At 34.3% G+C, this 24187-nt stretch overlaps 1 protein-coding gene, 17 non-coding genes and 1 pseudogene across 36 annotated transcripts in view; all 19 read left to right on the forward strand.

The window, feature by feature from the left end:
* LOC109455530 (uncharacterized) overlaps positions 1–24187 on the forward strand; it is a 138750-nt gene that overhangs the window by 88839 nt on the left and 25724 nt on the right. For 13 of the 19 annotated variants that reach the window (XM_088797502.1, XM_088797513.1, XM_088797514.1 and 10 more), the window contains 16 exons: positions 1797–1882; positions 2688–2765; positions 3789–3872; positions 4768–4858; positions 5757–5813; positions 6673–6760; positions 7678–7763; positions 9823–10015; positions 11662–11747; positions 12589–12674; positions 13558–13643; positions 14471–14518; positions 18362–18440; positions 19530–19616; positions 22740–22858; positions 23041–23156. The gene's annotated coding sequence lies outside the window, so the exon portion shown is untranslated. Of the gene's footprint in view, positions 1–819; positions 906–1796; positions 1883–2687; positions 2766–3788; positions 3873–4767; positions 4859–5756; positions 5814–6672; positions 6761–7677; positions 7764–9822; positions 10016–11087; positions 11166–11661; positions 11748–12588; positions 12675–13557; positions 13644–14470; positions 14519–18361; positions 18441–19529; positions 19617–22736; positions 22859–23040; positions 23157–24187 lie in introns of all 19 variants that reach the window. The other 6 variants (XM_088797511.1, XM_088797505.1, XM_088797507.1 and 3 more) reach the window with 6 other exon arrangements.
* On the forward strand, positions 274–347 carry LOC141570885 (small nucleolar RNA SNORD113/SNORD114 family). The gene has a single exon (XR_012495330.1). It is a non-coding gene; the product is annotated as a small nucleolar RNA SNORD113/SNORD114 family (small nucleolar RNA).
* On the forward strand, positions 1235–1306 carry LOC141570872 (small nucleolar RNA SNORD113/SNORD114 family). The gene has a single exon (XR_012495317.1). It is a non-coding gene; the product is annotated as a small nucleolar RNA SNORD113/SNORD114 family (small nucleolar RNA).
* Positions 2209–2272, forward strand: LOC141570896 (small nucleolar RNA SNORD113/SNORD114 family; annotated as a pseudogene).
* Positions 3075–3148, forward strand: LOC141570906 (small nucleolar RNA SNORD113/SNORD114 family). Its single transcript, XR_012495348.1, has one exon. It is a non-coding gene; the product is annotated as a small nucleolar RNA SNORD113/SNORD114 family (small nucleolar RNA).
* On the forward strand, positions 4204–4275 carry LOC141570870 (small nucleolar RNA SNORD113/SNORD114 family). Its single transcript, XR_012495315.2, has one exon. It is a non-coding gene; the product is annotated as a small nucleolar RNA SNORD113/SNORD114 family (small nucleolar RNA).
* LOC141570880 (small nucleolar RNA SNORD113/SNORD114 family) lies at positions 5192–5263 on the forward strand. The gene has a single exon (XR_012495325.1). It is a non-coding gene; the product is annotated as a small nucleolar RNA SNORD113/SNORD114 family (small nucleolar RNA).
* LOC141570879 (small nucleolar RNA SNORD113/SNORD114 family) lies at positions 6125–6199 on the forward strand. The gene has a single exon (XR_012495324.1). It is a non-coding gene; the product is annotated as a small nucleolar RNA SNORD113/SNORD114 family (small nucleolar RNA).
* Positions 7086–7160, forward strand: LOC141570873 (small nucleolar RNA SNORD113/SNORD114 family). Its single transcript, XR_012495318.1, has one exon. It is a non-coding gene; the product is annotated as a small nucleolar RNA SNORD113/SNORD114 family (small nucleolar RNA).
* Positions 8098–8168, forward strand: LOC141570875 (small nucleolar RNA SNORD113/SNORD114 family). Its single transcript, XR_012495320.2, has one exon. It is a non-coding gene; the product is annotated as a small nucleolar RNA SNORD113/SNORD114 family (small nucleolar RNA).
* Positions 9304–9377, forward strand: LOC141570907 (small nucleolar RNA SNORD113/SNORD114 family). The gene has a single exon (XR_012495349.2). It is a non-coding gene; the product is annotated as a small nucleolar RNA SNORD113/SNORD114 family (small nucleolar RNA).
* Positions 10322–10396, forward strand: LOC141570871 (small nucleolar RNA SNORD113/SNORD114 family). Its single transcript, XR_012495316.1, has one exon. It is a non-coding gene; the product is annotated as a small nucleolar RNA SNORD113/SNORD114 family (small nucleolar RNA).
* On the forward strand, positions 11511–11582 carry LOC141570869 (small nucleolar RNA SNORD113/SNORD114 family). The gene has a single exon (XR_012495314.1). It is a non-coding gene; the product is annotated as a small nucleolar RNA SNORD113/SNORD114 family (small nucleolar RNA).
* LOC141570902 (small nucleolar RNA SNORD113/SNORD114 family) lies at positions 12054–12127 on the forward strand. The gene has a single exon (XR_012495344.1). It is a non-coding gene; the product is annotated as a small nucleolar RNA SNORD113/SNORD114 family (small nucleolar RNA).
* On the forward strand, positions 12996–13065 carry LOC141570883 (small nucleolar RNA SNORD113/SNORD114 family). The gene has a single exon (XR_012495328.2). It is a non-coding gene; the product is annotated as a small nucleolar RNA SNORD113/SNORD114 family (small nucleolar RNA).
* LOC141570904 (small nucleolar RNA SNORD113/SNORD114 family) lies at positions 15235–15308 on the forward strand. The gene has a single exon (XR_012495346.1). It is a non-coding gene; the product is annotated as a small nucleolar RNA SNORD113/SNORD114 family (small nucleolar RNA).
* Positions 16184–16254, forward strand: LOC141570878 (small nucleolar RNA SNORD113/SNORD114 family). Its single transcript, XR_012495323.1, has one exon. It is a non-coding gene; the product is annotated as a small nucleolar RNA SNORD113/SNORD114 family (small nucleolar RNA).
* Positions 17808–17882, forward strand: LOC141570874 (small nucleolar RNA SNORD113/SNORD114 family). Its single transcript, XR_012495319.1, has one exon. It is a non-coding gene; the product is annotated as a small nucleolar RNA SNORD113/SNORD114 family (small nucleolar RNA).
* Positions 19022–19095, forward strand: LOC141570909 (small nucleolar RNA SNORD113/SNORD114 family). The gene has a single exon (XR_012495351.1). It is a non-coding gene; the product is annotated as a small nucleolar RNA SNORD113/SNORD114 family (small nucleolar RNA).

Raw genomic sequence — 24187 nt, forward strand, 5'->3', positions numbered from 1 at the left:
GTTCCCTTTTCTCCACATCCTTGTCAACGCGTGTTATTTCTTGTCTTTTTGATAATAGCCAGTTCTAACAGGTGTGAAGTGATGTGTCATTGTGGTTTAGATTTGCATTTCCCTGATGATTAATGATGCTGAGTGCCTTTACATGTACCTGTTGGCCATTTGTATGTCTTCTGTTCTTGGGTTTTTGTGAACCATGCATTACTTTTATTCTTTTGAATGAATTAATGATTTGATACAAATATAGAAATGAATGAAGAAAAAGAGAGTCAAGTATGTACTAATGATGATAACTGGTGGCATAGGCGTCATGGACAATGAAAATATGTGTCTGAAATGCTGAGGTCAAATGCAAAACTAGTCTATTCCCTCTGTTGGAATTGTTTCTATAGAGACATGTTAAGAATATAAAAATATCGTATTCTCATATTGATTTCATAGATGTAGATTTGTTATTATTTATGTAATAATAGAACCTTTAAACAGATACAAGCTTATAGAAAACACGAGGGTGAAGCATTGTCCATCTATAAACATATGTGATGAGGCAAAAAATATTAATAAAAATTTAAAACACTGATGCTTATTAATAAATAAATAGATGAAGAAATCACATCTTTGACCAAGGTCGTACAAACATGGATGGATAAGTTAGAGTTAATTTGATTATTCAGGGTCAGTCTTAAGATTGAATTTTTTCCTTTGTGAAAATTATATATTGAGAAACAATTATAAACACCTAAATACTGAGTAAGTGAAATGCAGAAAGCAAGAGTTGACCTCAGTTTTATTTTATCATCTGCTCTTCTCTATGCTCTTCAGAATGTAAATACTCGAGATGATTTAAACATCTTTCATTGTCATAGACACTGTGATTGATACTTTGTAGTAGGAGCTAGAAGATTAATGTGAGTAATAGCTGAAGTTCTTTTCTTGGTTTCAGTGTTATTGTTTTAAGATGATTCACTGTATTATTAAAAAGTGTGGTATATAAGTAAAGAAGGTAACTGTATCTGTGTTAAATATGGGATATGTGAAAAATTATATTCATTTTAATGCATGCGTGGAAAACTGGTTATAATGAAAGATATATTGATGTGAGAGTAAATATATTCACTTTAAGAACATAGGGCTCATCTCAGTTTTTGTGAATAATAGGGTTTTAAAGTTATTATTGGTGAATTAATGATTTAATCAACATACAAATAGAATATAACGAGGAAATGGGAGATATTATTGGATCGATGATGACTACTGGTGGTGTATGAGTCATATAAGATGAATATGTGTCTGGAACTCTAAGGTCCAACATAAAATTAATCTTGTCTATTCCCATTGTTTGAAGGGATTCTATAGACAGGTATCAGGAACAGATAAAGATCTTGTTTTTGGTCTTAATGATCATGCATTTTCATCTGTTAATATAATTGGATAAGTGATAGAATCTGTAAATACACATAAATTTAAAAAGATGAATGGAGTAAAGCATTGTCCAATTATAAAAATATATGATTATACAAGAAGTACTGTTGCTATATGAAAACCATGAAGTTCAATGAGAAGTAATGGCACGTTACTGTTGCCTGTATGGCTGAAGATGATGTAGACAGGATAAGTTGTAGAAAATGTTCATAGTCTAGGTCAGTGGTAAAACTGGTTTGTTTTCTTAAGGGGAAAAAATGTATACACCAAATTAATGATTGCCTCAATGACTGACTATGTGAGTGGTGAAAACCAAGGATCAATGGAGAGAATGTCTCAACCTTTTTCTATTATCTGCTCTGCTTTATGCTCCTCAGAATGAACGCACTGGACCTGATTTAAGGATTTTTCTTGATCACGACCCATAGGATTGCATCTCTGTTTTAGGAGCTTGGAGACCAATGTGAGTAATCATGAAAGTTCTTGTCTCGTTTTGGGTGGTTTAAGGATATTCACTGCATTAGTAAGAAGTATGAAATATGCTCAAAGATGGCTGACTGTGTACTAGCCACAAATATGGGATTAATAGGAAACATTATATTGATTAATACATATATAAAAAATAATAAATATGACAGATATAATGATGTGAGAATGGTTCCAGCTACATATTAGGGCTGTCAAGGCCCTTTTGTGTTCTGTGAATCCTAAGAGTTGAAAAAAATTTTTTTAGTGAATTAATGAATTAATAAACTATATAGAAATGAATAAAGAGAAAGTGGTCTTTTCTGGATCAATGCTGACTGCTAGTCATGGTTGATGAATAATATGTGATTGGAATTCTGAGGTCCAACACAGAAGAAACGTGGTCTTCCTCTTTATGCATTTTTTATTCTTTATTTTAAGTGGATCAATGATTTACCAATGAAGAAATATATAAAAAATAAAGTTGAATGGTAGTTGTATTGTCCAATTTAGAACATGTGGGAGGCAATAAATTTTATTACTGTAATTTGAAAACAGTAAAGTCCAAAGAGAAATAAATGGTACATGACTGTAACCTCTCTGGCTAAGGGTGATATAGACAGGGTGAATTATAGATAGTTTTTATGTTCTGGGTCAGTTGGAAGTTCAAAGTAGTTCATTTTCATAAAAACTATGACATAAATATACTCCAAGCAATGATTGCCTAAACGACTGATTAAATGAAAGATGTAAAGCAAAGATCAGTGGAAGAAAGTTCCAACCTTTTTATCACTACTCTTCAGAACAGATGCTCTAGCTAATTTCAGCTTGTACCCGGGTGAAGTTTCTTATGTTGCCTCCATGTTACAAGAGAGACCAAGGTAAGTAGTACTCAGAGATTTTGTCTTGGTTGGGGTCATTTGTTTAAGGGTAGTATTCATGGTGTTATTACAAATTAACACATATAATCATAACGTAATTTATGACCCATCGATATGAAACATTATGTTGATTAATTGATGACATGTAACATTGAGATTGATTAATGAGAGATACAATCTATGTTGGCAATTATTCTGTAGATTGAATTAGGGATATTCAAAGTTGTTGGTTCTTCAGTTTTTGTTTATGTATTTATTTTATCAAGTCAATACAAATGTAGAAATTCATGAAGAAAAAGTAAGCGTCCATAGACCAATGATAATGACTGTGATCGATGAGTTATGGACGACGAATAATACGTGTCTGGAATTCTGAGGAACATATAGTACATGGTCTATTCTCTTTGTACATTTGATCCTATGGACAGATGTTAGGAAAGCACAAAGATCATGTGTTTACCTTGAGTTTATAGATGTAAATAGTTTTTCTTTTTTTTAAATTAAATTTATCAGGGTGGCAATGGTTAGTAAAATTACATAGGTTTCGATTTAAATTTATTGTTATAAATGGGTCAGTATTGAACCATTGAAGATGTATAAATAACAGAATATAAATGTAAAAATGTGAAACACCCAATTATGAACACATGTGGCAAGGCAAGAAATATTAATGAAAATTGCAAACGCTGATGCCCAATAAGAAATAAATGGATCAAGGGTGTCACCTCCTGGGCCAAAGATCACATAGACACGATCAGTTAAAAATTAATTTTGTTGTTCTAGGTCAGTCTCAAGTTCGAAGGGATTCTCTTGTTTTTGTTTTGTTTTATTAACACGTTGCGTACGGATCACGAGAATCTTCACGAGGGATTTAAACCCCGCCGTACGCAACATGTTAAGAGAAAAAGATGTCTACATTGTGAAAATTTTATATATTCTTAAATGACCGAGTAAATGAAATATGGAAAGCAAGAATCAACATGGATTAAAACTTTTTATCATTGACTGCTTTGTACTTCTCAGAATGTATGCATGTGAGCTGGTTAAGTGTTATTCCATGGTGGCGAACTCCGTGATTGCATCTCTGTGAGAAGCGCACAAACCAATGTGAGTAATGGTCAGAGTTCTTGTCTTGGTTTCAGTGATTGTTTCTTTTCAGAGCATTCAGTGTATTTTCAAAAGTTTCCCATAGAATCACAGAAGGCCAACTGTAGCTCAGTGATAAATAATAAATTTTATGAAACATTATAGTGATTAATGCATAAATGAAAACAGCATAATTAAAAAAAGATATATTAGATTCTATTTACACGTTAGGGAAATCATCACTTTTCTTGTTTTTTTTTGTGACTAATAAGGATTTAAAATTATTATTAGTGAATTAATGAATTAGTTAATAGACAATGTAGAAATGAATGAAGAAAAAGAGGAACAATATTGGATCGATGATGACGACTGGTGGCGTATGAGTCATATACAATGAATATGTGTCTGGAACTCTGAGTTCCAACACAAAAGAAATCAAATCTAGTCCGTTCCCATTGTTTGAAAGGATTCTGTAGACAGATGTCAGGAATATATTAAGATCTTGTTTTTGGTCTTTCTCTTCCTGCATTTTCTGTGTATTTTTATAATCGGATCAATGAAATAATAAACTGAAATAAAGATGAAGACAGCAAAATGTTCTCCAATTATAAAAATATGTGGTTAGTCAAAGAACAGTATTAATGTATATTTAGAACACTGGCATATGTAGGGGAATATACGGCAGTAGGGTGTTTTCTTTGACTAAGAATTATATAGTTATTGATAAGTAATAGTAAACCTTCATTTCTCTATCAGTGGCTAGAACAGTATTATTCATTTATCTACTTAGAGAAAATAAAATATATGTTATTGCAATTCACTGCTTAATAATGATTGACTGAATTAAAGGTGGAATGCAAAGACCAATGAACATAATCTCAATCTTTTCTTGTCACTGCTTTGTTCTGACCTCCAGAGAATGGCTGCATTCGAGCTGATTTAAGCATTCCACCATGCTCACGAGCTCCATGATTGCCTCTATATATAACAGGAGGACAGAGATTAATGTGAGTAGCAGTTGAAGTTATTTTCTTGGTTTAAGTGTTTTTTAAATGTCATCCACTGCATTATTAAAAAGTGTGAACCACAATTAAAGGAGGCTATATATTTCAGTGATGAATATGGGGTATATGAACCATTATACTGACTTACCCATGTGTGGGGAAGCCTCAGGATGAGTAATGAAAGAGACACATTGATGTGAGAATAATCTATGCACATACCAGAGACATACAAGGTCTTCTTGAGTTTTGTGAATTAAAGTATTTCAAATTATTAGTGAGTTAATGAATTAGTCAATAAACAATGAGAAATGAATGCAGAAAACAAGGGACAGTATTGTGATCAATGATGACTCCTGGTGGCGTGTGAGTCATATACAATGAATACGTGTCTGGAACCTTGAGGTCCAACACAAAAGAAATCTAGGCCATTCCAATTTGAATCGATCCTATAGACACATGTCAGGCATATATAAGGATCCTCCTTTTGGTCTTAGTGTTCATGCATTTTCATTCTATTATTATAATTGGATAAATGTGAGAATCTATAAATAACTATATATAAATTAAGATAAATGGAGTAAAGCATTGTCCAATTATTAAAATATGTTATTAGGCAAGAAATACTATTAACATATTATGAAAACCCTAAAGTTCATTTAGAAATAAATGGTACGTGACTGCCCTGTGTGTGGCTAAGGGTGCCGTACACAGCGTGAGTCCTAGACAATGTTCCGGTTCTGGGTCAGTTTGCAAGACCAACGTTGCTCTTTTTCTTAAGGGAAAAAATATTCACACCAAATTAATGATTGCCAACAACTGAATAAATGAGAGATAAAAAGCAAGGATCAATGGGCAAATGTCTTAACTATTTTTATCATCTGCTCTGCTTTATACTCCGCAGAATGGACAAATTCGAGCTCTCTGGTTGCTTCTACATTGTAGGAGCGTGGAGACCAATGTGAGTAACAGTCAAAGCTATTGTCTTAGTTTGAGTGACTTGTTCAAGGCTGTCCACTGTGTTATTTAAAAGCATTAAATATAATCAAAGAAGGTGAAAAATGGCAATGTTTAATATCAGACTGATATGAAGCATTATGTTGACTAATCCATAAATGTAACACTGAGGTCAGCTAATAAAAGAGATTTAACTCTGTAATATTGTAGAGATAGATGTTAGGAATGTTGAAGGATCATATTCTTATGTGTATTTCTTTACTAATGAATTAATCTATGAGTAAATGTGAGAATGAAAAGAAAGAGGGACAGTCATGGACCAATGATGACGACTGGTGGCGTATGAGTCATATACAATACACATTATGTGTCTGGAACTCTGAGATCTGATAGAAAAGTAATCTAGTCCATTTCTTGCATGTATAGGGGTCTTACATACAGATGCTAGTATTATATAAGGATTTTGTTCTTGGTCTTTGTGTTCATAAAGTTTAATAATTTATAATAGTATTAATGGTAGAATTAATAAAGAAATGTATAAATGATTTAAGTTGAAGAGGTTGAAGTCTCTTTTTTGGTAAATATGAATAGTAAGGTAAAAGAATTTTAACATACTTTAGAATGGATATAAAAGGACCAAGTGTATTACAGCTTTGACTAAGGTTGACGTAGACAGTGGAATGTAGTAGTATGGTTTTGCCTGACTCAGTTGCAAGGTTGAAATTAATTTTTAAGATAAAAAAATAAATATCTCCATAAGTTAATAAATGCCTAAATGCCAATGTAAATGATGGAAGAATATATGGATTAGTGCAGAGAAAGTCCCGACCTCTGTGTCACCTTCTCTGTTTGGTACTCTGCAGAACAAATGCCCGAGCTAGCTAATGCATCATGAAAAATCTGTTGTGATCAAGATTGTCATGTACCCTTTCTGTTAGGAAAGAGAGCAAGGTGAGTAGTGGTCATAGGTTTTTTTCGTTGTGGGTCATTTGTCTAAGCATCATCATGGTATTATTAAAAAGTAACAAATACAGTTTAAAAGTTAACTATGGCCCAGTGATAAATGATATAAAACATTATACTGATTAATTTAACATTGAGGTTGATTAATGCAAGATGTGTAATATAAGCTGGCAAATATTCTACAGAAGTTAGAGATGTTCAGCATCTTATTCTTCGTTGTTTTGGAATCACATGTTTATTTTATTATTTTCAATGAATTAATGATGTAATCGATAAAAATGTAGAAACAAATGAAGAGAATGTGGGCCTCTAATGGACCAATGATGACAACTGGTGGCGGATAAGTCATGGACGATGAATAATATGTGTCTGGATATCTGAGGTCCATCACAATAAATGTCTATTCCGTGTGTTGATTTGATCCTGTAGACAGATGTTAGCAATATACAAAGATTATATCCTCATTTTGAGTTTATGGATTTACATTTGTTATTATTAATGGATCAATGGTAAGATCAATAAAGACATATAAGTAATAGGTAAAGAAAAAAGGATAAAATGTTATCCAACTATGAACATATATGATGAGGCAAGAAATATTAATAAAATTGAAAATGCTGATGCCCATTAAGAAATAAATGGACTAAGGGTGTTACCTAGTTGGCTAAGGATAAGTCTCAGGGTTTGTCTCAAGTTTGAGACATAGTTTTTTTTCTTTGTGGGTCATTTTGTCTCAAGTTTGTCTCAAGTTTGAAGGTTTTACTTTCATTAAGAGACAATATGTTTACATCATGAAAAATTTATAAATACCTAAATGAGTAAATAAGTGAAATGTGGGAAGCAAGGATCAGTGGAGATAAGATCTTAACTTTTTTTTATCATCAACTGTGCTTTGTACCTCTCAGAATGGACACACTTGAACTGATGAAGCATTTTCCCATGATGGTGTGCCCTATGCTTACATCTTTGTGTTAGGAGCATGGAAACCAATGTGAGTAATGGTCAAAGATCTTGTCTTGGTTTCAACAATATTTTTTTAGGATATTCAGTGTATTTTTAAAAAGTGCTATATAGAGTCAAAGTTTGCCAACTATAGCTCAGCAATAACTATTGAATTAATGAGACCTTATGTTGGTTGCTACATACATGAAATTTAAGATAATTAATAAGAGAGAGACAGTGATAGAAGAATGATTCTATAAATAGATTAGGGGTATATTGACTCTTCTTGGATTTTTGTGAATAACAGTTCTTTAAATTATTATTAGTGAACTTATGAATTAATAAACAATGTAGAAAGGAATGAAGAAAAAGAGGGACAATATTGGATCGGTGATGATTACTGGTGGAGTATGAGTCATATAATGAATAAATTATCTGGAACTCTGAGATCCATCACAAAATAAATCTAGTCTATTTTTATAATTGGATAAATGAAATAATCAATAAACAAATATAAAATAAAGATAAAGGTGGTGGAATGTTGTCCAATTATAAAAATATGTGGTTAGGCAAAGAATAGTATTAATATCTATTTAAATGACTGCCCTCTATAGAGGATCATGTGGTACAAGGGTGTTATTCTTTTTCTAAGGATGATATAGCTATTGATCAGTGGTAGTGAATGTTCATGTATGTCAGTGGTTAGATCAATATTGTTTGTTTACTTATGAGAAATTAAAATAGACATTGTCCTAATACATTGATTATGTAAATGACTAACTAAGTGAAAGATAGAATGCGATGGCCAATGACATACTGTGTTTCCCTGAAAATAAGACCCAGCCGGACAATCAGCTCTAATGCGTCTTTTTGGAGCAAAAATTAATATAAGACCCGGTCTTATGTTAGATAAGACCGGGTCTTATGTTATAGTAAAGTAAGACTGTATCTTGTATTAATTTTTGCTCCAAAAGACGCATAGAACTGATTGTCCGGCTAGGTCTTATTTTCAGGGAAACACGGTAATATCTCAAACTTTTTAAAAAATCATCTGTTCTGTCTTGTACTCCTCAGAACGGTCACACTTGGGTGACTTAAGCATCTTCCATGGACAGAAGTTCTCTGGCTGCATCTATGTGTTAAAAGCATGGAGACCAATGTGAATAATAGTCAAAGTTCTTTTCTTGGTTTTGTGTTTTTTTAAACAGATTTTCACTGCATTATTAAAAGAGTTATATAGAATCAAAGAGCATAACCATGGCCAAATAGTAAATATGGGGTTAATATAAAGCATTATATTAGGCTTGTGCAAAAGTAATTGTGGCTTATAAGGTTAAAAATAATTGCAAAAACCGCAATTACTTTTGCACCAACCTAACATTAATTAATCAATACAGGAAAACACTGAAGTTAATTAATGAAAGATTTATAGTCAGTAGGAAGTAATTCTATAGAAAAATGTTAGAGATATTTAAGGATCTTGTTTCAGTTTTTTGTGACCTCTAAGTATGTATTGTATTGTTTTTAGTTAATGGATGAATTAATCAATAAAACATGTAAACATTAATGAATATAATGAGTACTAAACCTGAAGCAGTGATGATGATTGGTCATGTAGGAGTTTGGATCATGGATACAACAGGTCTGAAAGTCAGAGGTCCAGCACAAAATTAACCTAGTCCATCCCCACTGTTTGAAGAGATCCTTTACACAGATGTCAGAAATATGCAGTGATCTTTTTGGTCTTAGTGTTCATACATTTCATTTATTATAATTGGATAAATGTGAGAATCTATAAGTAAATATATATAAATAAGGATGAATGGAATGGAGCATTGTCTAATTATAAAAATATGTGGTGAGGCAGAAATACTGTTGATGTATTATGAAACCCTGAAATTCAATTAGAAATATTAGGTGGTGCAAAAATAATTGCTGTTTAAAAGGTTAAAAATAATTGCACAAACCACAATTTACTTTTGCACCAACCTATTTAATGGTCCATGACCGCCACCTGTATGTCTAAGGATGCTGTAGCCAGTGTACGCCCTAGACAATGTTCCGGTTCTGGGTCACTTTGCAAGATCAACATTGCTCTTTTTCTTAAGGGAAAAGAAAAAAACCCAATTAATGGTTGCCCTAACTGCTGAAACAAGGATCAAAGGAGAAATGTCTCAACTATTTTTATCATTTGCCCTGCTTTACACTCCTCAGAATGGACAAATTTGACCTGTTTTAAGGATCCTTTTTTGATCAAGTGTCCTGGGATTGCATCTCTCTTTTAGGAGCCAGGAGATCAATGTGAGTAATAATCAAAGTTCTTTTCTTGATTCTGGTGTTTTGTCTTAAGGATATTCACTGTATTAATAAAAAGTGTGAATCTAAGAAGGTGAACCATATCCTAGTAACAATTAGGGGACTAATATAAAGCATTATATTGGCTAAAGCATATATAAAAACAGGATGATGATAGCGATATTGATTCTTAATGCATGTTAGAGTATCAAGGTCTTGTTGAGTTTTTGTGAATTATAGTTTTAAAATTATAATTAGTGAATTAATGAATTAATAAAAAATATAGAAATTTCATGAGAAAGTGGTCTTTTCTGAATCAGTGATGATAACTGGTGGCGTATGAGTCATGGATGGTGAATAATATGTGTCTGGAACTCTGAGGTCCAACAGAAATAGAATCTGGTCCATTTTCTCTATAGGAAGTGATCTTCTAGACAGATCTGTCAGGAATATGCAAGGATCTTGTTTTTGCTTTCTATATTCCTGCATTTTTTCTGTTTTTATAATTGGATCAATAAATAAACAAATATAAAAATGTATAAATATGAAGGAAGTAAAATATTGTCCAATTATAAAAATATTGGGTTAGGCAAGAAATTCTATTGATTTTTATAGACAAATTGTTCCTATAGAGAGATGTCAGGATCAATACAAATCAATATAAAAATTAATTTGTATTGATTTCATAGACATAGATATGTATTATTAATGGAATAATGATAGAAGATTAAATATTTTAAAAATTAAGACTAGAATGAAGCAGTGCATAACGATGAATGTATGTGGTGAGGCAAAAGATATTCATAAAATTGAAGAGTTATATTTATTAAGAAATATATGTATCCAAGTTTCCCCTGTTTGGTTAGGAATCATGTAGACACTGATGAGTAAGTAGCTATCGTATTGCTGTGGGTCAGCCTTAAGACTGAGGTTTTCATTCTGTTAGGATGAGTGTATACACATATTAAGATAAAAGAAGAAATATCTTAATATCAAGCCTATGAAATGTGTGCTCAGCAAGCCTCAGTGTCTATTAGGTCTTAACGTTTTATGCCTTGCTCTGCCCTGTCCTCCTCAGAACGAGTGTACTCGAGCTGCTTTAGCATCTTCCATGGCCATGAGCTTTCTGGTTGGATGGAGTTTAGTTGAAGTTAATGTGAGTGTAGTTGAAGTTCTTTTCTTGGTTTAAGTATTTTCTTGATTTAAGTATTTTCTTTTAAGGTAATTTACTGCGATATTAATTATAAAATATAATTAAAGAAGCAGTGTATCTCAGTGATAAATATGGGATCTATGAACCATTATATTGATTAATTCCCATACGAAAAACTGAGGATAATTAATGAAATAGACACATTGATGTGAGAATAATCTAGGTGCAGATTAGGGATGTAATAACTCTTCTTGGGTTTTGGTGAATCATAATGTTTAGAAGTTATTAGTGAATTAATGATTTAATCAATAAACAATAGAAATGAATGAAGAAAAAGAGGAATACTCTTGGATCTTTGATGACTACTGGTGGCGTATGAGTCATGGACGATGAATGCATGTCTGGAACTCTGAGGTCCAACACAAAAGCAATCTGGTCTTTCTCTTCATGTAAAGAGTGTCTTATTTTATTGTCATCTGCTCTGCTCTGTTCTCCTCAGAACGGACGCACTCAAGCTGATTTCAGAATCTGGCATGGTCACGAGCTGTCTGGTTGCATCTATGTTGTAGGGGCATGGAGACCAATGTGAGTAATATCATATTTTAGCTTGAGTGGCTTATTTAAGGGTATTCCCTGTATTACTCAAAATATTAAATATAATCAAGAAGGCAAAATATACTATTGTTAAATATCAGATTGATAGGAAACATTGATTAACGCATAAATGTAACCTGGAAGTCAGGTTTTGGAAGAGTCTCTGGAAAGGGCTATAGAAATAGATATTCAGGTGTTGGAGGATATTATACTTCTTTACTTTTTGTTCTGTGCATTTATTAATGAATTCATCCATAAACAGATGTTTATGAGAATGAAAACAAAGAGGGACACTTATGCATCAGTGATGATGACTGGTGATGGGTGAGTCATGAACGATGCATAATGCGTGTCTGGATACTGAGGTCCAACATAATGATACCTAGTGTAGTTTCTCTGTTTATATGATCTTATAGATAGATGTTAGTAATACACTCCGTAGAGGTATTGGGTTAATAGATTTAGATTTATTATTATTAATGGGTGAATTATGGAATCATTAAGGAAATATAAACAATAGGTAATGAAAAAGGGTGGAGCATTGGCCAAGTAGGAACATAAATTATTTATTAAATTGAAAGCACTAAAATTCATTAAGGAATAAATGGATCAAGAGTGACTCTTTGACTAAGGATTGTATAAATATGGAATATTAGGAGTCAATTTTATTTTGTGGGCCTCTCGTAAGTTTGCTATTGTTAGTTTTGTTAAGATACAAATGAATAATTTATAAATACCTCAATGAGTGAATAAATGAAATGTGGAAATCAAGGACCAATGTGGATCGTAACTTAACTTCTTTTCTGTCATCACCTGTGCTTTTACTTCTCAGAATGACACACTCGAGCTGATTAAGCATTTTCCCATGGTGGCGAGTTCTGTAATTCTCATCTCTGTATTAGGAGCCCAGAGACCAATGTGAGTATGGTCAAAGTCTTGTCTGGGTTGCAGTGATTTTCTTTTTTGGGGGGGTATTCAGTGTATTTTTGAAAAGAAACATATATAATAAAAATGGTCAGCTATAGTCCAGTGATATATATTGAATTGATATGAAACATAAAAATGTAAGATATTTAAAGAAAGTATATTGATGTGAAAATAATTCTATATATAGAATAAAGATTTCAGAGCTGTTCTTGACTTTTTGTGAATAATTGGGTTTTAAAATTATTATTAGTGAATTAATCAATTAGTCAATAAACAACGTAGAAATGAATGAAGAAAAAAGAGGAACAATATTGGATCGATGAACACTAATGGTGGCGTATGAGTCATATATGACGAATATGTGTCGAACTCTGAGGTCCAACAGAAATGGAATTTGGTACATTGTCCTGTTCGAAGTAATTCTATCGACAGATGTCAGGAATATATGAAGATTTTGTTTTTCTTCTTAATATTCATGCATTTACTTTTAATTTGTATAATTGGATCAATGAAATCAACAAACAAACAAATAAATAAATAAAGGTGAAGTTGGTGAAATGTCCAATTATAAAAATATGTGCTTAGGCAAGAAAAACTATTAATATGTATTGACAACAAATATCTATTTAGATATTTATATACAAGAGTGTTAGTCTTTGACTAAGGATCATATAGTTATTGATAAAAAATAGTATCATATTCTTTGTCAGTGGCAAGATCAATATTGTTCACTTAGTTAAGATAAAATAAAATATAAGTTATCCCAATTCATTACTTACCTAATGACTGACTAAATGAAAGGTAGAATTCAAGGATCAATGGCATAATATCTCATTTTTGTTTTTAATGATTTGCCCTGTCTTGTACTCCTCAGAGTGGATGCACTCAAGCTGATTTTAGCATTTTCCATGGTCATGGGCTCTCTGGTTGCGTCTATGCTTTAAGAGCATGGAGAGCAATGTGAGTAACTGTCAAAGTTCTTTTCTTGGTTTTGTAGTTTTTAAAATAGGTTTTCACTGAATTATTAAAAAGTGTGAATTATGATCAATTATGGCCAGACATGCTAAAAAGAAGAATGGTGTTAACATGATGTATTATGTTACTTAATCATTGTAGGAAATTTTTAGCTCATTAATGAAAGATATGTATTGTTTGTGGGAAGTAATTTTATAGACACGTTTGAGATAGTCAAGGATGTTGCTTCAAGTTTTTGTGATCCGTAGGTATTTATTTTATTATTATTAATGAATTGTTGAATTAATAAATAAGAACGTCTAGACGTGAATGAAGATAATGAGGGCCAAACCTGGATAAAATGATGGTTCCTCTCATTTTAAGTGATCCTATAGAGAGAAGTTAGGTGTATACAAGTATCGTGTTCTTGGTCTTTGTCTACAAGAATATTTAAAAGCATTATTATTAATGGCAGAATAAATAAACAAATATATAATGAAGAAATACAAAGAGGGTAAAGCAGTTATTAAAATATATACAAAGAAATATGATAATATAAATTGGAGTGGAAAGTAATATGATCAAATGTATATGTCCTTGAGTAATATGATAGACAGTGATAATAGTTGTTTACTAATAGAGCCCTTAAAACTTTGACATTTGATTTATTAAGAGAAAAATAAATAAAAATTACCATACATTAATAAATGCTTAAATAACTATGCAAATGAACGGTGGAAACTATGAATCAATGGAGAAAAAAGTTTCCAAATTTTTATCGTGTTGTTTGTCTGGTCGTCCCTCTTCAAAATGGACACTGGACCTGATTTCAGCTGTCATCAAGATTGTCACGCTCCCTCTATGTATGGAAAGAGACCAAGGTGAGTAATGGTCAAACTTGTTGTCTTGGAGTGGGTCATTTGTTTAAGGGTTTTTATGGTATTATTTAAAACTATTAATAAAAAGTTAATCATGTCTCAATGATAAATATGATATGAAACATTATGTTAATCGATAATGTGCAGGATTGAGGTCTACTAATGAAAGAGGTATATTTTATGTGGGAAATGGTTCTGTGAACTGATGTTAGGGATATTTAAGAATCTTGTCCTTGGGCCGGCCCAGTGGCTCAGGCGGTTGGAGCTCCGTGCTCCTAACTCCGAAGGCTGCTGGTTTGATTCCCACATGTGCCAGTGGGCTCTCAACCACAAGGTTGCTAGTTCAATTCCTTGAGTACCACAAGGCATGGTGGGCTCTGCCCCCTGCAACTAAGATTGAACACGGCACCTTGAGCTGAGCTGCCTCCCGGATGGCTCAGTTGGCTGGAGCGTGTCCTCTCAACCACAAGGTTGCCGGTTCGACTCCCGCAAGGGATGGTGGGCTGTGCCCCCTGCAACTAGCAATGGCAACTGGACCTGGAGCTGAGCTGCGCCCTCCACAACTAAGATTGAAAGGACAACAACTTGACTTGGGAAAAAAAACAAAGAATCTTGTCCTTAAGTTTTTATGAATGATGTATTATTTTTATTATTATCAATAAATTCATGATTTAATTGATACAAATATAGTAAAGAATGAAGAAGAAGAGACCAAATCATGTCCCAGTGATGATGACCTGTGGCGTAGGAGTCATGGACGATGAAAATATGCGGCTGAAACTCTGAGGTCTCACACAAAACATAGTCTATTCCCTCTGTTGAAATTATTTCTATGAAGAGTTATAAAGATCAGATTCTTGTATAGAAGTCATAAACATAGATATGTATTAATGGGATAATGATAGAAGTATTAAACACATATAAACAAATGTACAAAGAAGAATAGGGGGAAGCGTTGTCCAATCATGAACGTATGTAGTGAGGGGGAGATAATATTAATAAAATTGAAAACATTCATTCCTATTAAGAAGGAATCATATAAGGATCATATAGACACTGAAAAGGAAGAGTCAATGTTATTTTCCTGAGTGAGTCTCAAGATCGAGTTTCCCTTTTGTTAAGATAAAAAATACATATTAAGAAAAAGCAGTAAATACATAAATACTGAGTTAATGAAATGCAGAAGGCAAAGATCAATGACAATTAGGTCCCAGTTTTGCATTTTTTGTAAGACCTTTTTTTTTTTTTTAATCATCTGATCTGCTCTGCTCTGTAATCCTTAGATGCACTTGAGCTGAGTTAATCGTCTTGCATGGTCACGAGCTCCATGGTTGCCTGTGTATAATGGGAGGACAGAGATTAATGTGTGTAATAGTTCAAGTTGTTTTCTTGGTTTTAGTGTTGTGTTTTTAAAAAATTATTCATTAAAAAGTGGAAAATGTATTTAAAGAATGCAATTCTATCTTAGTGATAAATATGGGATATTGTTAGTATATTAATGTATATAAGAAAAACAGGGTAATGAGATATATTGTGAAAATAATTATATAGATTAGGTACATAAGAGCTCCTAGGAGTTTTGTGAATTATAGCATTTAAAAATTATTTTTAGTGAAATAATTATTTAATCAATAAAACCATAGAAATGAAGAAAAATAGGGACAATATTGGCCCAGTGATGACCACTGATGGCATGTGAGTCATATACAATGAATGTTGTCTGGAACTCTGAGGTCCAACATGAAAGAAATCTAGTTCATTACCTTTCTTTGAATTGATAGATTTCAAGATTATACAGTAATCTTTTTATTGGTCTTTGTGTTCATGAATTTTTTAAATATATAATAAAAGAATCAATTACAAAAGTATACATCAATAAAGATGAAGAGGATGAATCATTACTTAAATATGTAGTCAGGAAAATGGATGTTAATATACATTGTAACAGACAATAAATGGACCAAGTGTATTATGTCCTGGACTAAGGATGATGTAGACATTGACAGGCAATAGTCATTTATTGCCCCGAGACGTTTGCAAGTTTGAAGTTTATTTTATAAAGGTAGCAATGTAAGTAATAGTCAAAGTTCTTATCTTGGTTTCAGTGTTTGTTTTAAAGGTATTCAATGTATTATTTTAAGAGTGTGAACTGTAATTATTGAAGGTCAACCATGGCCCAATCATAAATATGGGATTAATATAAAGCATCGTTTTGATTAATCCATATGAGGTGTGATCAAACAATATGGCAATGTTTAAATAAAAAAATTACTACAGTAAAAGACATTGCCATCGATCCCCCTCAAAATACTCCCACTTGCTTCGAATACACTTATCCCATCGTTCTTCCCACTTTCTAAAGCAGTTCTGGAAGTCCTCTTTCGTGAGTGTATTTAGTTGCACTGTCATGGCTGCCTTGATGTCCTGAATCGATCCAAAACGTTTACCTCTCATGGTAATTCTGACTTTGGGGAAGAGCCAGAAGTTGCACAGTGCCAGATCTGGTGAATAAGGTGGATGAGGACACACCGTAATATTTTTATTTGACAGAAATTGCCATACTAGAAGCTATGTGTGACATAGAGTGTTATCATGATGGAGGATGATTTACGTCACTTTAAAACACACTTTTTTTCAACCGTAGCTCACATCCGACTGACTGCACCGAACAAGCTGAAACGTCATATACTGTTAGTAAGGCTCTATGCACAACTTCCTGTATTGAAGATCCCTGCCTTTCTGTTGGCTGTAACTTGGCAGCATTTATATATATATCACAACGGAAAGGCTACACATTTTATTGGACAGAAAAACATTACAGTTTATCCTTATCCACCTTATTTACTGGATCTGGCACCATGCGACTTCTGGCTCTTTCCCAAAGTCAAAATGAGTCAGAACATTGAGGCAGCCACGACAGCGCAATTATAGACACTCATGAAAGAGGACTTCCAGAACTGCTTCTAAAAGTTGCCAAAATGATGGGATAAGTATGTTCGAAGTGAAGGGTAAGTATTTTGAGGGGGATTAATTGCAATGTGTCTTCTACTGTAATAATTTTTTTAATTTAAACATTCACCGTAGTTTCTGATCATATCTCGTATATGCAACATGGAAGTCAAGTAATGGAAAAGATGTATTGCCATGAGTAATAATTCTGTAACAGATTTGGAGATATTTAAGTATCTTACTCTCAAGTTTTATGACTGTAGGTATGTATTTTATTATTATTCGTGACTTGATTAATTTATAAAATTCATGCAGATATGAATTTAAAAATTAGGGCCAAGTCTGGATCAAAGATGACCACTGGTAGCGTATGAGTCATGGATGATGACTACTATGTGTCTGGAACTCTAAAGTCCAATACAATAGAAATCTAGTGTATTCCTCTATTGGAAAAAAATCCTGTAGATAGATGTTAGAGATATTTACAAATCTTGTGCTTCTAATTTTAATGGCTCATAGATTATGATTATATTAATATAGAAGAATCAATAAAAAATATTTAAATGATTAAAGATGAGTAGAGTGATGCTTATTACAATTATTAAAGTATGTGGTAAGGAAAGAAATACTGTTAATATAATTTGGAATGGATAATAAATGGAGTAAAGGTGTTACTACTTTGGAGTAGGATCATACAGTAGCCATTGATAAATAATACTCAGTGTATTGTCCTGTATCAATTTTAAGTTCAACGTTTGTTTTGTTAAGAGAAAAGTAAGCAAATAGTACCATAAATTAAGAAATATTAAATGACCGAGTAAATGAAACATGGACTGCAAAGGACCAATGGATAGAAAGTCTCAAATTTTATTTTCTGCTCTGTCTTGTACTCCTCAGAATGGGTACTCCTACACTGATTTTAACCTTTTGCTGTGACCTCAAACTCAATGGCTGTCTTAGGAGCATGGAAACCAGTGTGAGTAACAGTCAAGTTCTTGTCTTGGTTTGGATGGTTTAAGATTGGTCAATGAATTATTAAGAAGTAAGAAATAAATATATTCAAAGAAAGCTAAACATGGCCCAATAATGAACATGGGATTTATATGAAACATTATGTAGCTTTTCCCATTCATTTCAAAACTTGAATGTCCCATTTTATGTGTGTCTCATGAATTATTTAAACATCCCCCTTTTGATTAACACCTAGGATGTTACTGATTTAGGGAGCCAGTATCCTAGCGTGTTTCCCCGAAAATAAGACCTAGCTGGACAATCAGCTCTAATGCATCTTTTGGAGCAAAAATTAATATAAGACCCATCTTATTTTGTTAGAAGACCAGTCTTATATAATGTAATATAATAATAATATAATATAATATAATACCCGGTCTTATATTATATTATATTAATTTTTGCTCCAAATGACACATTAGAGCTGATGGTCCGGCTAGGTGTTATTTTCGGGGAAACACGGTAGCTGTTGTGCATGATGGTGGTTCATGGTTGTTCATTGCAAAATCTAAAAATTGTTCAAGTTCAATGTAGAAAGGCCTCTCCTGGACCAATGATGTGAATGGAATGCATCTGAATAAAATTTATGATCAATCACTTTTTGAACCACTGAGGTCCATTGCAAAAAGAGAACTAGTATATGATTTTTTTGGGAACGGTCTCAGAAAGTGTGAGAAATCTAGTTGAGAGGGTTCATGGATATTGATTTTATATTATTACTAAATAAGTGAATGGATCAATCAATAAATATATTCATAAGTAAAGAAAAAGAGGTCAAAACATGGATGAAATTTGAGGATATAAAACAGAATATTACTAATTCAGTTCTGGAATATCTTGGTCCAGTAAGAGAAGATTAAAATTGTTACCACTTCATGTTAGAAGCAGCTAGATATATTTCATAGTTCTGCATTTAGTTTGCAGTGGGTTGCTAGATGTTTGATTCATGATGAAAAGACAGTTAAAATTAACCAAACGGTTAACTCAGTGAATCAGGGCAAAGTACAAATCAATGATGAGTGTATTTTATTTTTGCATCTGTTTTGTACCCCAGAATGGCTGCACCTTGGCTGTTTCGGTTATTATTTAATGATGAAGATCTTGGCTGTTACCTATGTGGCCAAGGAGAGTATAGATCAGGGTAAGTAATACATTAAGTTTTTATTCTTGGTTTTGTCATTTTGTTTATAGGTGATGCTACTATTATTTAAAAAGAACAAATGACCTCATACAATCATAAAATCAAATCAAAGAAGACCATGCCTGGACCAATGATAAGAATTTGTCTTGATAAGAAGTCATAGTTAATTCATTTTGTAAAAGTGAGGTCCATTAAAATAATAGGTTTAAACGACTACCTCTTAGATTAAGAAGATTATAGACACATTCTAGTCTTGGTCAGTGATCTTGTTCTTGGATTGGTTGTGTTTTCCTTTCCTTTATTAAACAAATGAAAGGTAAATATGCTAGTAAAATTATAATGTCCACTCATGGTCCATGATGTGATTATTCTTTAAACAAGAATTTGTTTAACCTGGGTCAGCTATATTAGCATTCTGTTTAAGGAATGCATAGAGATCTAAGTAATAGTCAAATTTCCCCCTTGTTTGGATGTAGATTCTTTGTTGTTGTCTTCAATTTTGAAAACGCGTACCCGACCAAAATACTAAAAAGGAAAAATCCATATCTGAAGAAAATTGAAATGACCAAGAGTATTCAATGGTAAAATTTTACAAAACAAGAGTTACAATCAAGCCAATCTTGCTTCTCTGAGATCCATTTAATCAAAACAATTTAATCTGTTACCTCTAAGTATAACGACAACAGAGGTAGATGTTAAAATAGTAATTGTTTTTGTTCTGGTATTTTGATGGGTTCGTGGATGTTGTTGTTGTTCCTATTATCATTATTATTATTGTTTAGTAAATCAATCTATGAAAAAATAAATTATAAGATGCAAAATCATGGACCAGTGCTGAAAATGTGTTTTGAAAAAGGATAATTATTACAATTCTGCACCACTGACATTTATGACATAAAACATTTATCTTTTTATATCTTTGTTTTAATAGTGTATCATATGTACATAGCACTACTCTGTATGTTGTATGGAAATAATTTGGATATTTTTGCATGCTACTTACACGGATTATTTTTTTCTGCTATCTTAGACATAAATACTAGTGATCTGATTTATTTAGAGATGGTGGCAGGAAGCCCTTATACCTCATATTTAAAATTTTTCTGGCACTTTGGTATCTGAGAGAGTGCTAAAATAACTGATCCTAAGGTATTAATTTTAGCTCAACCAGTATTGGCCCGAATCCATGTAAGGCTGTGTGTTGGTCATGGCATTCATATCTGAATCCCATCTAGTTCTATCCGTCAGAGCTCTATTGGGATTAGGGGGAAATCTACTTATAAATGTAACAATTCATTATAATAGGGCTAGCAAGTTGACTTTCCAAAAGCACAAAAGGCAGGCCCTTAGCTCAGTCTTAAGCATGAGATGCTTCATGGAGGAGATGGCACCTGAGCCAATGGTAAGCTCACTAGGATGAGCCATTAGGAAGTGAGCTCGTTAGGAAGTGCCCTGCAGTCAGGAACCACACTCATCTGGCCATTGTGCCCAACACATGCTCATGAAAGAAACATTTATTGAGTAAACAGTTGAATAAATGATGAATGAAAGAATAAATGAAGTAGTGAATTAGTGAATGAATAACTAAATCAATATATGCACATGTGAATGATGAATTAATGAGTTAATCTGAGAGTAAAAATATCAAAAAGTAATGAATGAATAAGTCAATGAATGAAAGTAGGTTAGTGAGTCAATAAGTGAAAGATGAGTGCACAAATGGATGAGTGGATAAATAAGTGAATCTCTGAAAGAGTTTATGAATTAATGGATAACTGAAAATTAATTAGTAATGAGGGAATGAATTAATGAGTGAATGAATCAATGAGTGAATAAATCAATGAATAACCAATGACTTAATTGATTAACAAGTTAAAAAATTAGTGAGTGAATAAGTGAATAAGTCAATAAAAGAGGAAAACATTGAATAATTTAACTAATGAATAATAAGTTAATGTATAAAGCAAATTAATGAGGGAATGAATAGACAAATGGATGGAGGAATGAACATATTAATGTGAATGGATAAAAGAATAAATTAGTGAGTGAGTAAATGAGTCAATGAATTAGTATGTAATCCAAGAATAAATTAACTGCTCTGTGAATGAATGAATGAATGAACAAATAAATGAATAATTAAGTGAGTGACTCAGTAAAGGAGCGAATGAGTCAGTGATCCATGTGTGAGGCAACAAGTGAATGAAGTCACACTGGGACTCCTTCCCTGACCACTCCAGAGAGTTAGCCACACACCCAGCCCAGTACATTATAAATATCTCACCCAGATCACCAGCCCCACTCTGTCACGGGCATTTGTTTACATGTCGTTGCTAAGCTGATGTGCCCTGAGAGCCAGGAATTGGGTCAAACTCTTCTCTGTCTCCCCACCGCCGGCACAGTCCTGAGGCGAGCAGGCGCCCAGTAAATTACTGCTGAATGAGTGAACGAATAACCACAAATACATGTGCTTTTGTGGAACCAGGATGACCCTTCTCAGAATGGTCTGGGAGCTGCTCTGTGGGGCAGTGTGCTTGTGTCAGGTGGTCTGTGGCATCCTCCTGCACAAGTGCAGACTCTCCCTGGGGTTCCACTGCCTGTGTCCAGTGCCAAACAGTGAGACAGGATACTGGCCGTTCCGACTGCCCTGGACACTGGCCCACCTTGGGCAGCGCTGGCTTGGCATGGTGGAATGGGAGCCCTTGGTCTTCCCGAAAGCTGCCGTTGCCTCTGCCAAGACAGGAGATCGAAAATAACCCAGTCTTGTTTTTATGCCTCTGGTGCGTGGGCCCACTCCTCGCCTTTCTAAGCAAACCAAGTTCCTCCTGCTTCTTGTTGTGGGACTTTGGGTTAGACGCGAAGCCCCCTGGACCCAGCCTCAGCTTCCTGTGTTACATGAGGGTAACGACACCTACCTGCTGGGTTGTTGTGAGAATTAAACTTGTCTCGCATGAGCTGATTATAAGACCCTTGCATGACATATTACGTGTCCGGTATGTAGTACAGTACCTGCGAGGGAATAGCTACCTCAAAAATTACCCAAAGTAGCTATAATTGATGGTTTCAATTGCATTTATTTAAAAGTTCCCAAATGGTTGAGATATCCAAATTCCTCTGTCCCAGTAGAATGGTGAGTTCAACTGAGTTCTGGAAGAATGCCACTTTGGATGGGGGAGGCCTGCCCAGACCGTGCACCTTTAAGACGGCATAACACGCTCTTCTACCAGGGACAGATGACAGGAAAAGTGAGTTGGCAACACCTTTGCTCCATGTGGGATATTTGCCCAGACCCTCCCTCCCTTCCTCCCTCCCTCCCACAATTATATGTGCAGAACCCACTCTGTGCCTAACACTGACCACTCCCCTCCCTCTCTTGTCTTTGCTGGCTCCTGACCCTGGATTCCATCTCCCACTCCTGGTCATGCAGCCTTCCTTTGGACTTGGTGATGCTACTCAGTCATCTGGCTTGGATTTGAGGACTATCCTTCATGAGGATTTGATTCCAGCACCACCCCTTGGCTTTTCTGCTTCAGACTGCATCAGGTAGACCTCCCCTTCTTAATCATGGGTGTGTGGGACCCTAGTTTTGAGTCTTCTCGGTTGGCTGTTTCCCAGCTGGGCAATCTCCAGCCCCTCGTGCGAGGAGTTTAGACCATGACAGCAGGTGGGCCCTCTGCAGGGGTGGGCAGCAGGTCCACATCGATGGCTTTGGGGTGGAATCTAAGATTTGAATGTCAAGTGTGTACAGGTATAGGAGACAGGGGTTAGAGTCTCACTTTGCCCAGAATTCGTGGGTAAAGAGGGTTACTAACTGCACAATAACCAAAACTTCCAATTAATTTTAGTCTGGTACTGCCCCTGGCTGTTCAGCTTTGTGTTAAACCAACACGAATGTCACGTTACTCCCACACTCTTACAATCCCTTGCCCTCTCCTTTGGCTTTCATATCCTTCTGTCCAAATTTGCCATTTCTTATCCAGTCAGCCCTCATCCATACCCTGACAGAGCCCACATTCCATTGTTAATTAGCACCTGCCAGTTTCTCCCAAAGGACTATGAACTTCTTGAGGACAAGGTCTTCTTTTTTGTGTCATTACAGGCCGCCAGCAGGCCTAGGCATCAGAAAGTATTTGGTGAATTCATCTTTCATTAATTTATTCATAAAGTATTGGGCCCTTACTGCGGTGCCAGAGGCTGGGTCATGAATAGCAAGAAATAAGACATAGTCTGTGTCTGTCCTTGTGGAGCTCCAAGTCTTGGGTGGGAGATAGATTTTGAACAAATACTTATGGCAAAATTACTTCGTTACACTTGTGATGAGCGCTGGGAAGCCAGGGTGTGAGGGCTTTGTCAGCCTGCAACTGGGCTGGTCATGACCCTCACCGTGGGCTCCCTCTGCTCCTCTGCTACATTCTGGAGGGACACTGAATGGAGGACAAGGCCATAGCCATGGGCAGAGCTGGTCGATGGCTTTGGCTTCCTTGGGTCAGGTCAGGGCGTCTTCAGACATCCTTGGAGGAAAGAAAGATGAGTAGAGGTCAGAGTTTCTGCTCGGTGATCACCTGGACAGTTGT

This window comes from Rhinolophus sinicus, chromosome 3 (assembly GCF_057876585.1).
Source record: "Rhinolophus sinicus isolate RSI-liver-muscle chromosome 3, RSI-T2T, whole genome shotgun sequence".
In the NCBI taxonomy this organism is placed as follows: Eukaryota; Metazoa; Chordata; class Mammalia; order Chiroptera; family Rhinolophidae; genus Rhinolophus; species Rhinolophus sinicus.